Source organism: Lichenostomus cassidix, chromosome 12, assembly GCF_008360975.1.
Source record: "Lichenostomus cassidix isolate B80296 chromosome 12, HeHo_3.0, whole genome shotgun sequence".
Taxonomy (NCBI): domain Eukaryota; kingdom Metazoa; phylum Chordata; class Aves; order Passeriformes; family Meliphagidae; genus Lichenostomus; species Lichenostomus cassidix.
This window is the reverse complement of record NC_139493.1, coordinates 19,575,264-19,590,772: the sequence shown is the minus strand read 5'-3', so window position 1 is coordinate 19,590,772 and position 15,509 is coordinate 19,575,264.

Here is a 15,509-nt window from a genome sequence, read left to right as displayed (position 1 = left end):
TTTATTATTTACACCATAAGAGGCAATAAATACCATAACACTCTTAGCATTCTGGTTGAAAAAACCCAGCAACTTATTTTTTGGTCCCATAGAGCACGGGTAGAGCAAAGTAGATGAAATCAACATCCATTAGTCAGGTTTCTGGTATTGTCCCAAGGGTTATATTTTACTTTCACACACTCTGACTCATTCTCAGCTGTGGACCACAGAGATTCTCCAAGTGATGGTAATAGTGTCTGAAAGAAAAATAATTTCTACCCAACTCCATCAGACTCCATTTTAGTGTGGGCAGGGAAAAACAGTTCATTGGACTAGACCTCGACAAATTGGACGATTGGACAATCACCAACTGTATGAAATTCTACAAGCGCAATTGCCCGATTCTGCACCTTGGATGGAGCAACCCTGGATGTATGAACAAGCTGGGGAAAGAGGTGCTGTAGAGCAGCACTGTGCAAAGGGACCTGGGAATCCCCAAGGATGGAAAGTTGGATATGAGTCAGCACTGCCCTGGCAGCCAGGGGGGAACATCTGTGTCTTGGGGAATACCAGGCCCAGCATGGCCTGTTGGGCCAGGGATGGCATTGTCCTGCTCTGATCTACACTGGGGCAGCCTCACCTTAACTACTGTTTGTAGTTGTGGCCACTGCTATATAAGAAAGCTCTAAAGTTGTTGGAGAGTGTCCAAAGGAGGGACACAAGGATGGTGAAGGGTCTGGAGGAGCCATAAGAGGAGTGGCTGAGGGCACTTGGTTTGCTCTGCTGGAGAGCAGGAGACTGAGGTCAGACCTTTCTGGGGGCTGCAGCTCCTCCCAAGGCACAGCTCTGTTCTCTGCTCCCTGTGACAGGGACAGGACACAGGCAAGGGTTGGAGCTGTGCCAGGGCAGGTTAGGCTGGACATCAGGAAAGGTTCTTCCCCCAGAGGGTGCTGGCACTGCCCAGGCTCCTCAGGAATGGTCCCTGCCCCAAGGCTGCCAGAGCTCCAGGAGTGTTTGGACAGCACTGCCAGGGATGCACAGGTGGGATTGTTGGGGTGTCTGTGCAGGGTCAGGAGATGGACTGGATGATCATGGTGGGTTCCTTCCCATTCAGGATGTTCCAAGATTCTAAGTAGGAGACTGATACAGAAATTTGAAAGATAAAGAAACTGAAGGCTAATAACAGACAGGGTGCAACCCAGAAATGCTTTGGAGTACAGAGCATAAGAAGGAAAACCTCTGAACAACTCAATGGATGGAAGGCACACCACTGAGCCCACCAGGGAACAGAAAGGGCTTGGCAAAATGGACAGATTTTAGCCAAGGCTAAGCTTGCCCCATTGCTACACAGCCCATAGAGCAATTTCATTTGGATCAAGCCAAACCAAGCATCTATTCCCTTGAATCAGCAAGAAACCTGTTTTGTGAGCTGTTTCTCACACTTAATGATTACCTAGCAACTTTTCTTTTGCACGTGGGCTCATAGAAATATATGTGATGGACATCACATACAGCATATTTTTGAAACTATTTAAATCCTACAGTTGATGTTAAATACCCATCACGTTGAGAAAGAAGTCCATGTAGAAAGACAGAGAAGATCCAGTACAGGCAGTACTGTTACACCATAATGCCATCACACAGGACTGGAAGGTATGTCATTTATTTTAAAAGGGGGAAAAAAAGGAAAAAAAAATGTATTTTTCACATATAAAAAAAATCAGGATAATTCCTCTCAGCCTTCTCTAATGCTGTGATGTCAAGTTGTACAAATGTTCTGCACTGAGCCTGGTCTCAGCCAGCCACTATTATCCCTACAAACAGACAGGAAATCAGGAGACACAGAGCCCAGGAGGGCTGGCCAGTGGGCACAAAGGCAGCCTGTGAGAGAATTAGGACTATGGCCCAGATTTCTCAGCTTCTGCCATCTTGTGTCAAGGAACTCAAGCAATGACTGATTTGCCTCCTTCTATAAAAGGCATATCCAGATTTGAGAGTTTGGGAAATGTATTCACTGCATGCAGTAATTTCCCTGCATGTTCTGTATAGCTGAAGAGAGGAGTCTCCTTCCCAGGCTCATTAAATGCTGAGCACACAGTAATTAATATAACCTCCACATTAAGTATGAGTCATGCACCAGGGAAATGGTAGAAACCTGGTCTCATGTTTTGTCTCCTTAAGTCAAGTGATTAGCAAAGCTGTGAGGCAAAGAAGATAGCAGAGCAAGCTTTTAAAGTGAGGGGATGTGGACAGCAGAGGGAACAACCAACCTCTGGCAAGCTGAAACTCAGCTCAGAGTCTCCTCAAAGCAGGGGCAAATTGCTGTGATGCCTCAGCCCTGGAAGCATAGAAAAAAGTTAGGGAATATTCTAATGGAAAGCATTTAACAGGACACTGTTAAACCACTTTTGCTGCCACCAAAAGAGGGGGATGTGAGGTGACTCACTGGGGTCAGTGAACTGTACCAAGTACAAATTGTGAGAATTAGAACTAAAACAATAATAAATGGATTAGAGCCTTTCTGAGAAGTTAGAAAGGCAATTTATCTGCTTCTATCTCTCCTTTTGTGCTCAGCTCAGGCACCTGTCAGAATATTTTGATGCTTGCCCATCTTTACTTACGAGCCACATGAGCTGAATTCAGATTAAACAGTAAAGAAAAAAAGCACCCCAGAATATATATTGTGTTTATTTAGGCCAGAACAGCTTGGACAACAGTGCAAAATCAATCAGAGCCTAAAAGGAAGCTGGCAAACTGTCAGTGCCTCAGCACATCTAGGCTGCACTTCCTCCAGAGAGACAACAGAGAGGGGCTGGGAAACTCTTGGTGTTTATAACATACACTTGGTTGATATAATATTGAGATGAGATAAGGGGATACATAGACCTGAATTAATGGCTGCACACCAAAGTTGTCATTTTGATGACTTGTTTGGGCAGGAGTGGCAGTGGCCGGGTGATAGATTATTCTCCCTTTATCCTGCCACAATGACATCTGCTTTATTCACAGATCAGCCACCAGTTGCTACAACAACGCCAGTGTGCTTTAGAAAATGTTGTTGAGCTGCTGAGAGAATCTTGGCTACCCATTAGCAAAATGTTAACTATGCAAAACCAAAGAGCGTTTGGTTTTGTTGTAGGAAAGAAGTCAATGCTCTGCAATAACTAAGAATGTCAAAAAGAATTTACATTCAAAAAGTAGAGAAGGGGTTTAACCCATGATATCACCATGATTCAAAAATCCCCCTGGAATTCATTAGTGAGACATTAGGTCTGAAGAAGAGAGAAAATAAATAATGAGTTTTAAAAAGAAAGAACAAATACACTTTCCTCTGAGCAGGTTGTTGTCTGCAGCATTTTAACACGTCCGTTGCGCTTCACTTTTTCCTGTTCATTGTCTCTGATTTCTACACAGTAAACCTTCACTAATAGGGGTTTATTTATTTTTATGTCTTTCTTTTCTTCCCACTTAGCACTTGGAGGAGACACTGAGTGCTGGTAAACCAGGAAACTGAGCTGGCTGCCTTCAAAGCTCTGTGCTCCCACTGCAGTATAAGGTGAGAGACCTCATGCTCCGACACATTCCTTAGAAAGCCTATTACAGGGAAGCATTTGCAGGAGGAATGGCTTTGTCCTACAACCAGATAAGACAGCCCCGTGTCAGAGAGCAGAGTAAGGCTGTACTGGGGGACAGGAGCAAATGAGCATCCCCCAGCAAGGTGCCTGGGGGGGAACCGTGCAGACGTGGCCAAAAGCACAGCAATCTCCAGCTGCTAAAGGGGCTGCTTTGGGGGAGAGGCATCTGAGCTGCAATATTTAGAGTGAAATTCCTCCAATTTCTAGGAAAGTGCTGCCTGTCATGCCCCAAGTGATTCATGGGGGGCTGCCTGCCACTGAGGGTGCTGGTAATCTATGTCAGACAGCATCCAGCACCAAGAGGCTTCCCTGCTCCCAGCCCTCTTTAACTTTGAAATACAATGGCTCTATCCGTCTTGGCCATAATTTTTCATCCACTTCAAAGTTAAGTGAATGTAATTCTTAATTTGTTTTCCAAATGACACCAACAATTTTCTTCCCTTTGTCTCCCCAACAAGATCAGATCGATTTTACAATGTGTTGTACTTCAAATTTAACTTCATTAAATGTTTATAACATTAAGAGGCTAATGACATAAGCCTTGTCTGTGGTATTTATAGGCTTTATGAAGAGAATGAAGACCTGAGAGGGCTGAAGGTCAGGTTAATTCTTTGAGAACAAAATTCAACACCTGGTTGTAGCTGTAATACACAAACTACTGGTACTATTTCAGGGATATTATGTTGATTTAATTTATCAGCCATTTTTACTGTTGAAGTTGGATATTTCAGCCCAGCCCACAATAGATCATAGGTGTATTGTTTTCCTGTCACAGTAAATAGGTCTCAAATGCTGATCTAATGATCTCGTTTCATAACCAAGCTCAAGAATTGTTAAGCTACTTATTACTAGAAGAATATATGTGAAAAATTGTCAGTAGCCATTTTTGCTCCATTCTAAACATGTGTTAGAATCCCTTCCCCACAGTGGTTTATTGGGTTCTGTCTGCCCCAGTTTCATGTTATAATTGCAAAGCCACATAAGTTTTATGAAGAATTCAGCTCCATTTTGCTGCTCACCATCATCCTGCCCAACTACCATAAGTCTGGTTTTCCCACTTGCTCTTGAGCTTCTTGCATCTTCCAGAGATGCTTCCTAGAGCTGGTGATCTTCAGTGCATGGGAATTAAAGGGATGTCACACATACTAGAGTTAATGCTGAAGTAGCAGTAGTTGAATTATATTCCAATAATTTTCAAGGGAGTACAGATAAGGAGTGGTTATGGGGGGATTTTTTTCATTTTTAGTAGGGTTTTTTTTTTGCTTTGTTGTAGCTCATGGTACCACCAGGGCTTCAGAACTGCCAGTGGAAAACTGTGTTCAGAAAGCGATGGCTGCAGGAAGACATACCTGATGCACACAACATCACATGTGCACATGAAGTGGGGGTAGAACGAGGTGACCTTTAGGGTCTTGAGGCCATGCAGGGATTCTATGTTCACATGAGGCACATACAAGCAGAGCCTGTCCCAATGGCCTAGGGAAGGCACTTGGAAGGCAAAGAGGCAACGTAACCTCTGGCACTGCTGCTACAAGCACTCAAGGCAGTAAGGAACAGGGAAACAGGTGTGTAACAGGGGACTAATGGGTTGCTTGAAGTTTTTAAATATGTTGGATCATACAACTTTACCCAGGAATATCTGCAGCCATTTATGTGTAATCTTAAACTCTGATTTCGGTTGGTCTCAGATCTATCTGGAACAAGCATATGGGACTCGGTGCTGTTCTTTGAGACTTGGTGCAGCTCAAGACCAAGCTCAGAGCTCACACACCCACCCCATGCAGCCACGGTTTCATCCTGTCAGGGGCCAAAGTTTCCTCTCAACTTTAAAGGAAGAGCACGGCACAAGAGGTAATTTTTAAAAGGACCCTTGTATCACAGGTACAGCAAGGAGAGAGCAGCAGCATTTGCCAGCATCATTGTCATGGCTACAAATTGCAATCTCTATCTTCCACATGTATGGTATGTAATCTGGGAAGAGTCCAAAGAGAATCCTTAAAAAGCCACTACCATGTGATGGCAGCCCAGAATGAGAGGTGGATGTGGTCCTGGAGCCCAGGAGCCTCAGCAGGCCAGCAGCAGCCACCCGAGCAGCCATCCTGTCAGCTGTCCCCACAAGTCTGTGCAGCAGGCACTGGCAGAGGGCAGCTTCTCTCACAGCTATCCAGCTAAAACCCACCACGTATCCCTACTGCCCTAATGTCGGCCAATTTGAGCTAATTACATACTAGGAACTTTATTTCCTGAAAATGGATATTGCCTTAGCAAGAGGTATGGATAACATCTTCATCTGCCAGAAACAGGATTACCTTTGGCAGAGTTATGTTTACAAACATAAAATTTATCACTTTTTTTTGTTTTAAATAGCACCTGTGTACACCTGGAACAAGACAGTAGCTAATGATTTATGTCGGACGGTAACAACGGCTGGTTTTGCTGGAACTCTGCCATAACTGAGTGTCTGTTACTCTGCCCTATTGGGTCAAGAAAACACATCAGTCAAGTAAATCACTTAAGTAAATTATTGAGGACTTAAATTGACTTTTTCTACATAATATGTAATTACTTCCTTGAACCAACATTCCCTTACATCACCGATCTAAAAAGCTTTCTATTTATTTTTTAACTGAATATTGATCGAATTTAAATTACAGCCAGCATGTACTATTTATCTGAAGTTCAGATTCTAGGGAACAAACTTTCCAACAGTGTTGTCAGCCTTGCAGGTCCTTGCCACCCACGAACCCACGTCACTCAGCTGCAGCTCTGCTCACCACATTCACGACACAGGAACCAGCCTGGTGCATCTGCTGAGCCCTGCAGTGCCAAGGCACTCGAGATGAAATGGCTGGGGGGCCTGGAGATGCTGAAGTGGTGTAGCAGTACAGGCAAAGATGAAAGACAACTTTGCAACACCAAGTTGTCACCCTGATATGTTGAAACAATGAGGATTTCTGCTGTAGCCAGCAAAACTGTTAAAGCCAGAGCTGAGAATTACAAGTGTAAAATCTCCACGGGGGCTACAGAGATTTAGAGCCCCACAAGGCTGCATCTGCTGCTGACTGTGCCTATGCTCCTGTCACAAGTCTAGAAGAAAAGCCAAATACGCAGAGATTCCTCATGTCATCACAGAAGGAGAGCAAGAGAGATTTTGGCAGACCACATTCAGCCTCTGAGCTCTCTCCCTCACTTCAAACACAGGGTGCTCATTTGTGGCATTGCAGTGGCGTCAGAGATCAGAAGCCCTGAAACAGAGAAACCTGCCCAGGTTAGCTGCTGCCACAGAGCTTTCTCCCCTAACCTGTGTGACAGCAATTCAGTTCATAGCATGTGTATCACTGGAATCATCTCAGATGTCAGGGAAAAAATCCTCTGAGTGCAAATATCCTTCCTGTCAGACAGTTTGTGTGTCTTGTCCTCAATCATCCTCCCCAAACCACCCTTCCAAAACCTATTAAGAACCTCCCAGTCTGTACAGTAATTTTCCTGCTGTAGGAGACAACCAAGTGGAAACAAATAGCAATCATTTTCAAAAGTGTCTGCATGCAAGTTTGGCCAAGGGAAGGAGAGGCAGGAAGGAGACACTGGGCTCAAAGAAGGAAGTTTTCAAGTTGGAGGAGTATCACAACAAAACCTCTCACACAGACAGCGATTGCTTACCCTCTCCTGCTTTGGGCATAAATAAAAAGCCCTTTAAATTTGAGTTTGAAACTGGTCAAGTGACCCTGGACTGCAAAGTATGCCTGGGTTTGAGAAAAGGCTGAGGAGGAGGCTGCTGACCCCAGCAACGATGAGCAGAGATCAGATTTGTCAATGTGCAACATTTAATATTCCTTAGTCAGAATTATTTCCGGTTAAAATTGGCAGAAGTGGTGAATATGATTCTCTTAGTATTTTATTAGTGAGATGGGAAATTAATGGGAAAGGGCAGCTAAAAGTAGTTTTGCTAAGACTAGAAAATACATTAAAGTCAGCATTGTCATGGATTACACCCAAGGTCACAGGATTCAGTCACAGGAATTGATTAGTGGTATTTACAACTCAAGAAATTGCTTTAAGCAAGAGTGACATCATGCCCCACACTATTTACCAGAGGAACTACACACAGTGAGGCTGTAGAACTGCACATCAGTCTGTGGGCAGGTTAATGCAGTTGGTGCCAGCTTCAGCTACAATCAGGGTAATTCTGCCCTCCCAGTCTCATGTTCTATATGAAGCTGCACTCTGTGAGCCCAGGAAAGCAAGAAGGGTGTTGTTAGGTGAGCATCTGAGCAGTGCTGACCAACATTCATAGCCATCCTTTCGGTTCAAATGTGAGATTAGAGAAAGCCGCTTTCTTCTTAATGCAGTTAATTGCATTTTAATTAAGAATAATTTCAAAAGGCAAGGTCCTACTTGGTCTATTGCAAGAGCATGAAGTGATGCTCTCAGTACACCCACAGACAGAAGAGCAGGCTGTGGCCAAGGCTGTGCCCTGAGAACTCCTCCTCAGTGCTTACAGATATTTGGACACTTTATTGCTGAGTTCTATGCTGGGTGAGTTGAACAGGAACTTTGAAGATGTGTATTACAGGAGTTGGGCTCAGTGATCCTGGGGGCTCCCTTCCAACTCAGGATGGTCCTGATTCTATGATTCCATGTCAGTGCAGACAGACCAGGGAATCCCAAACCAGGAGTGACCTCATAGGTCTGTGAAAAGTAGGAGTTGGAAGAGAAAATTCTCCACGTGGCCTGGAGGGGTTATGTAGTGGCAAAGTTGCTCCCCACATGCCCCAGATTAAATGTGGAGGTCAGAGTGCCACCAAACCCCATGGGCAGCAGGGACACAGCACTGGCTTTGGCTCAGAGCAACAGTGGCCAAGGGACCTGCTGCCCTCCTGAGCTGTGTGACCCATCCCACATGTGACACATCCCACGCTCTGGTGTCACACAGCCCAAGCCACAAAGCACCTCTTCATACCCTCACTTCCTCACTCAGCAGGGCACGCTTTTCATATAAAGGCCATTTTTTTCCATTGCCAAAGGAGGCAAATCCCCTTTCATGTAATTGCATGCGCTTCAAGGTGCTTGTGGACTTTGACCAACTGGTTTGTACAATCAGGCTTTTCCCCTCCCTGCTGGAATCTGTCATTCCCTAATGCATTACTTTACACAGCAAATTGAATGTGGGTTTGTGGGTATTTTTGCTAACCTTTATGAATCCTCTTGAGTGATCTGTGGATGGGATCAGCAAACAAATTTTGTTCTAGCTCTCCAAATCCTGACACATGAATTGATTTCAGCAGGACACATTAAGTGAATGATGGATCTCTGCCAAAAGGGCATGTAGGATTTTGCAAGGGGGAGGAGGAAAGAAGAAGACTTTGCTTTCTCCCTTTTTTCTCCTTCTTAGCCAGTCTTGCTAAGAAAGGGCAAAAGCACTTAAATTCATTGCTCTCAAAGTAAATTGGTTTTCTTTTCTACCCACTCAGAAGAGTTTTTTCTCTCAGGCTTACCCTGTCATTGCCTTCCTTGAAGCAGAAAGAGGTGAGATATCTGCTCAGCCCCACAAGCACAGCACCACAGTCCCTTCCCTGGGCTCGGCTGCCTCAGCCCCTTGGCACTGCCACCCCTCCTGTTCCCTGTCTCAGGCTCCACTGACACTTTCTCAAGCACATTAAGGCTGGCAACAAGAGCGAGACTGTTTGAATAAATGACAGTAGGACCAGAAGCTGGAGGGAGCCTGTTCCTCTCACTTGCAGCTCCTGGGCAGTTCTCAGAAGCTGCTCTGTATGCTGAGCCAGGGCTTTGGATGCTAATTTGTTGGCACTGCAAGTTCCCACTGCAAACGATAGATCCCATGACCTTCTTCAGTAACAGATAACACAAACTACAGTTATATTTAAGTGGCATATTGGTTAACCTCAGTGGCTTGCAATACGTTCTTTTGACTCCATTTCTGTCATTAATAAAGGGTTACATTACAAAGGCACCTTGGAGTTTCTCGCAGGGAAATCTGGCCAACAAGCCCTTTCTTGTGAGCAGTTTTCTGCACTGAGCTCCAGCTTTAGGCAGGCTGTGCATTACAAATGCTCTGAAACACCAGCAGCAATGAAGACACTGACACTGCATTAGGACAGGTGTTGTGGCAAAACTCTTTCCAAACAACGTGTGCTCTGTGTTAACTGTTATTGCTGTTATAATTTCCAAATCCTCCAAAAGGACTTGTGGGACAGAATCACCACATAAAATCTCGCCTGGCTCACCACATCCGGTGACACTGCTGATTGAATAAAGAGCACTACCAACAAAATGGGACTGGGGGGCATGATTTTTGTCTTCAAGAATGTGAGTCACAGCTCCCACGCTAAGAAAGGTCTGAAACCCACCTCCACTTGCTCATATATTTTGGAGGAGTTGAGTCATGTGGCATTTCATAGCCAGAGTCCAATCTTCTCACACACAGATACGCAAATTGAAACATTGGGTGCATTCTGGCACCAAGAAACTTCTGCCACAGCCCTTGAGAACAGATTGCTCCAAATCTTTGGCAGAAACAGGCTGGCTGCTCCGAGCTGCTGTGGCAGAGCATGCAGCTCTGTGGGATAACACCCCAGGAACATCTCTTGGAGCAGGAACTGCTTATGGGGCAGGAGGCTCGTTCTGTGTGCATCACTTCTGTGCTGGTTGAAGGGGACAATGACTGCCAAGTCATGCAAAGCCTCCCTGAGACTGTCACAAGGGGACACTCAGCATTTCAGCTCCTGGGCAAAGCTGCAAACTGCTCCAGAGTGTAGAAGCAGCAGTGCAGCCAACAGGGAGGTAAAACTCCCAACCTTTCTGGAAACAGTTGGACAGGGTCCTTTGGTAGCTCTTTCACTCTTAAAGCCAACTTCCTTCCACTGAGGAATGTAATTTTCTTTCTTATTGATTTAAACCTGACCTTTTTATATTATTCTAATCAAATAATGAGAAAGCAACGAGGCTGCAGAGTTTGGCTTACCAGAAAGAAAGCCCTGCTCTGTTGGTATATTTTAATAAGCTACAGAACCAAACATACCACACTTTCTTCTGGATATTGGACACATGGATGACTAACCCAAAACTTGCAGTGTTTTCCATGTAAAAACACAGAACACACCATTCTTCAGTACTATTTCCAAAAGCCTATTTCCCATTATTCCAAGCAGGTCTATAATACACTGTTTTCTCAAGGAAAAACAAGTAATAATTTCTTTATCTCCTCTCCTTCCCAGCCACAGCACAGTGACTTTCACTAATGGAGCAAGGCATGTAACCAGAGTCACGTCCTGCTTCTGCTTCTGTTTGATATGAATCTGGGTGGAGGGGTTAAGCCATGTGAGTTCCTGCTGTCATTGACACTTCAGTCAATTCTTTGTATGGATATTTGCTCAAAAATGATACTGTCAAGAGCAAAACTGGTAGCAACCACTGACCAGAGCTTTATATTGCATGGGCTTTTAGTAATCTCTGGAGGAGGGCTGGTTTCAACAAAAAAAAAAAGTCAAAATAGTTATACAGATTTTTCTGCTTCTCAGAAAAACATCCAATACTTGAACAAAATACTCATTACCTCCTATATTTTACTTCATATGGCTGTACCATATTTAAAGCTACTTTTACCTGTAGCTATGTAAAAATCTACACAGGGTTTCAGCAGAAAATGCAATTTTTGTCTTATTATGAGCATGCAGCCATCATAAATTTAGCCCTTTCTATTGTACACCCTTTATCTTGTACATTAAGAATGGCATCATCTTCATCACAGAAGCCTATTCCACATCAGAGATGAATCCATGGCTCTGGATCTCAGGAAGTTATTGCTTTTCTGTGAAACAGCCCAGCAGGACCTGCAGTGTGCAGTGACAAAGTTTCCATCAAATGCACATAAACAGCTATCAGGCTATAGCAATGTTTCAGGATATCACCAACCTGTTTGAGCATGAAGTGGTGGTGACAGGAGTCTAGAACTGGAAAAACTAGGGAGTTCCACACTTGAACAAGTTTTTTAAGGTTTTTCTTGTGCAGCTTAATCAACATGCCACATTAAAGCTGCTCTTCACCCTGGTGCTGCCTCCAGAAGGAAGGAAGGTGCCAACAGCTGCTCAAGATAAACAGGTTCTAGATTGTTCCCTTTGTGTAAAGACATACAGAGGAGTCTAATGCTTCATTATACAGAACCAGGTCAATTCGATCCAGGAAGGCAGATCTGCTCCTTACTGCCAATCTATCACTGCTGGGCCAATTATGTGCCAGAACTGTCTCAGACCTTCTAAAAGCTGATGTAGTTACAGAAACAGAAAGTCATTATTGACTTGGCTCCAGATCTGCTCATTCATCTAACTCCTCAATAGCTGGTTCAAGAATGCTAATTAATAGTAGCTTATTATTAACAAGCTGGCTTTATTTACCAAGATTTGCCTTTGGTTTGCCAGGGACAAGACTACTGGAATTCTGTCCCGTTGTCTGACTTGCATCTTGTTGAACATCATAAACTGGATTTATATGGTATGAAATGATGAATGAGGACTGAGTCATTTCACATATTAGCATTTCATACTGCATGAAATGAGACAATTAATTAAGTTCTACAACATGTGTAATTATTCCTATGCATCTCAGGTAAGGAAATACTACAACTTCACTATGTCACAATATGTCTGAGCATCCAAATATCTTTTAAAGCATTCAGTGAGATTTATGATCATCTTCTCCTTATTACTAAAATGAGGCAGTAGCATATGATGGAGATGCCAGGACCTGACACATCTAGAACACTTAAACTCACCCAGCAATGCACCTACAACTGCAGTATGTGCACTCTTAGACAAGCGATCCTTCCAGAAATTATTTTTCTCCTTTTTGTAGTTCCTGGAAATATTTATCATCAACTCAATATAGTTAAGGAAAGGATCCTGCTTTTAAACCTGCTGGGTCAGGTTATGCTTCCAGTAAAGGGGGGTGGTACTTGGGGCCAGTGAGACCCAGAAGAGGCAAAGTCTGTCTTTGTTCCTCAGCCACAGGACAGGGCAAGTGTGGAACTGAGGCAGTTTAGGAATGCAGGGACCATGCACTGGGAATGAGTTCTCCAACTCACTTTCCCTCTTCTCCCAGTTGCTAAAGGTGATGAGCAGGATATCAGTGAGATAGGGAAGTCTTAAAACCTACAGTTAATAGAAAATCAGAGGGTCTTCCCAAGTGCTCAGTGCCAAGTGCTGCATTTCTAGCCTACAGCACACAGGGATATCTGCTGGCTCCCAGGAATTCCACACAGTGCCAGACCCACTCAATGTCCCTGCTCAGTTCTGATGGAGTGATGTCACCAACCCCAAGCAGTGTTAGAGCTGCTGCTGCTCTGAAGCAATCCTTGAGCCACAGCCCCTTGCTTGGCATTCAGAATTCCTGGCACATCCCAACAGCTCCTTTACTGTGCACACATTGCTTCCCTTCTCCACCTTCTCCACCAAAGCACCTTGAACTCTTCCTGACTAACTCCATTTCCTTCCCATGGTCTCAGCAGGAATGCTACCTGCTTAGATTGATATTCACAGCACAGTATTTTGAAGTAATTGCATTAGATTGGTGCTCTCCTTCCTCGGTTATTGCTTTGGTAATTAAAAAGCATTAACTAACAAAGTCAAAGATTGGTAGGTTTACTGAATGACTGAATATTTACAAGTATGTTGTACTTTAAATTATTCCTCAGCTCTCAAGAGAAACTATTATAATGTGCATTAATGTATTACATCGAGCACTCCCTCCTATTAGATTTTAATGTAATGAGATAATTTTCTTCCTTCAAGCATAGAATTCATATCAGCAGAAGAGAGAAAAAACATTTATTCTTTTCTTCTGTGGGTTATTTGGGATAACTCTGTAGTTCATTCTTACAACTGGTTATTAAAGCAGTTGGCAGTTCAACCCAGCTAAGTGGATTGAAATCACACAAGTTTGAACAACTTTGATCAAGTGATGCTCTGCTACATTTAATGATGCAACAAAGGGAAAACAAACAAATAAATAAGTCCCCAGACTCCAAATCCCTACAAAACACATGGTGTGAAACATTACATTACAATATGAGATTTCAAGGCATGTATTATTCAGGACAGCTGAATTCACACAGCCAAATTTCATTACATGATAATTATATTATTACTTAAATTTGCATTTTGCGGGGGGGGCTATTATTTCATTTTTAGAATATGTTGTCTCCTTCACCAAGACATGAAGAGCTACAAATAAGATTTGCCGGGTGGATGTTTGAGTTTTCAAATGAAAACTTTGCTCTGTGGCAAGTAAAATGAAAAACAGGGAAAGAGAGGTGGCAAGTACAGTGTAACCATGACCAGCTGACTCCTACCAAATTTCTTCTTCAGGCTGCAGAATTCTTTAGTAGAAAGTCCCTGAAAACAAACAAAAATACGCTCCTCAGTGAAATGGAGCTCTGATGTAAGACTGCATGGGAAAATTATTCATATTCTCCATAGTGGCTGAGGTGATGCCTGGAGAGCAGCAGAGAACGTTGGCTACATCAGAACCACGTGCGGGACTTTGATTCTGGAAAACCCTCGAGTTCAACTAAACGTGGCTTAGTAATTACTGGTGAGAGACTGGTACTAGAGCCCCTGATTCTGGGATGTCCTGTCCCACAGATGTGCCACAGCCTCATTTCCTAGTTAATGGATAGTGATCTGAGCTCTGCTCTGGGCGGATGTACACTCGTGTGTTAGAGATTGCCCCACACTGAAACCTAAAAAATGTCATTAACTCTCCCTTCTGTGCTTGTGAGTTTGGGTATAGCAGCCAAAATATTCAAATGTAAGAAGCTCTTTGAATTTTCCAACGCAATTTTTGCAAACCCAATTGGCACAGATCACAGCCATCATTTGTCCTGAAACTGAAGTTTTTGAGCCATTAAGCACCAGTTCTGAGGCTGTGCTTTGAAACACAGATAAAGTCCTTGACTAATGCTGTTGTGAACTAAAGTAAATTCAGGGTGTTTTGAAATGCAGGATTTGGCTCAGAACAGATTATCTTCCAACACTTCAACTTTCAGTCTTTTCTTGGATATCATTGTCTTTCCTTTGCTGTGATTTAATCCAGGAACAGGGGAAGACTGGGTCCTTTGGAGCTGCCCCTTCTGATGGCTTCTTTGCCACATCTGTCCCCATTCACTCTGTCACTTTGTGAACCCATTAAAAACGTCTTTTGATATCAGTGGCCTCAGGCATGTCAATAACAGGGACCTCCTTCTCCTTGTTCCTCATATTCCATTCCACACCCAGGCTTGAGCTGGCTTGCAGTTCAGAAGAGTGTTGGGAAGATTCAGGAGGAATGGACAAAGTCCAGCTTCACAGATCACACTGACAATTTTGAGTTACAGCAGACAGAAAAAAAAGTAGGGTTTGTGACAAAACAGAACAGTCTTTCCTAAATTTCATGGGTTGTACAGGTTGTTACTTTTTTGTCTGAATTCCTTAGTTGTGTCCCAATTTCCCCCAACATATCCACACTGGTTTTTGCTGAAATCTTTAACCAGGAATCAAAACAGCAGCTGAGGAATATCTAAGGTGCTACTTATACTCTCCACGGAATCACTCTGTTGGCTTGTCGCTGTGTCTTGTCACTGTTTAGGACTAAATGGATTTGGATACCAAAACTCTCCAGTCACAAATATGTACAATTTTATGAATTATCCTTCTTCTTTTTCCCATGGGAGAGGAAATGGGGTTCAGGAAAAGGATCAGCCAGGTCAGTAAGTGGTAACAGTATCCCCAATTCAGGGCTGTGGGTCACCTCAAGTTGTCCCTCTTCTCCTAGTGCTGGAAAGATCACACCAAATCACAGGCTGAGATGTTGGGGTCACTTCAGGGTGTCTCAGGTTCTCCTTCC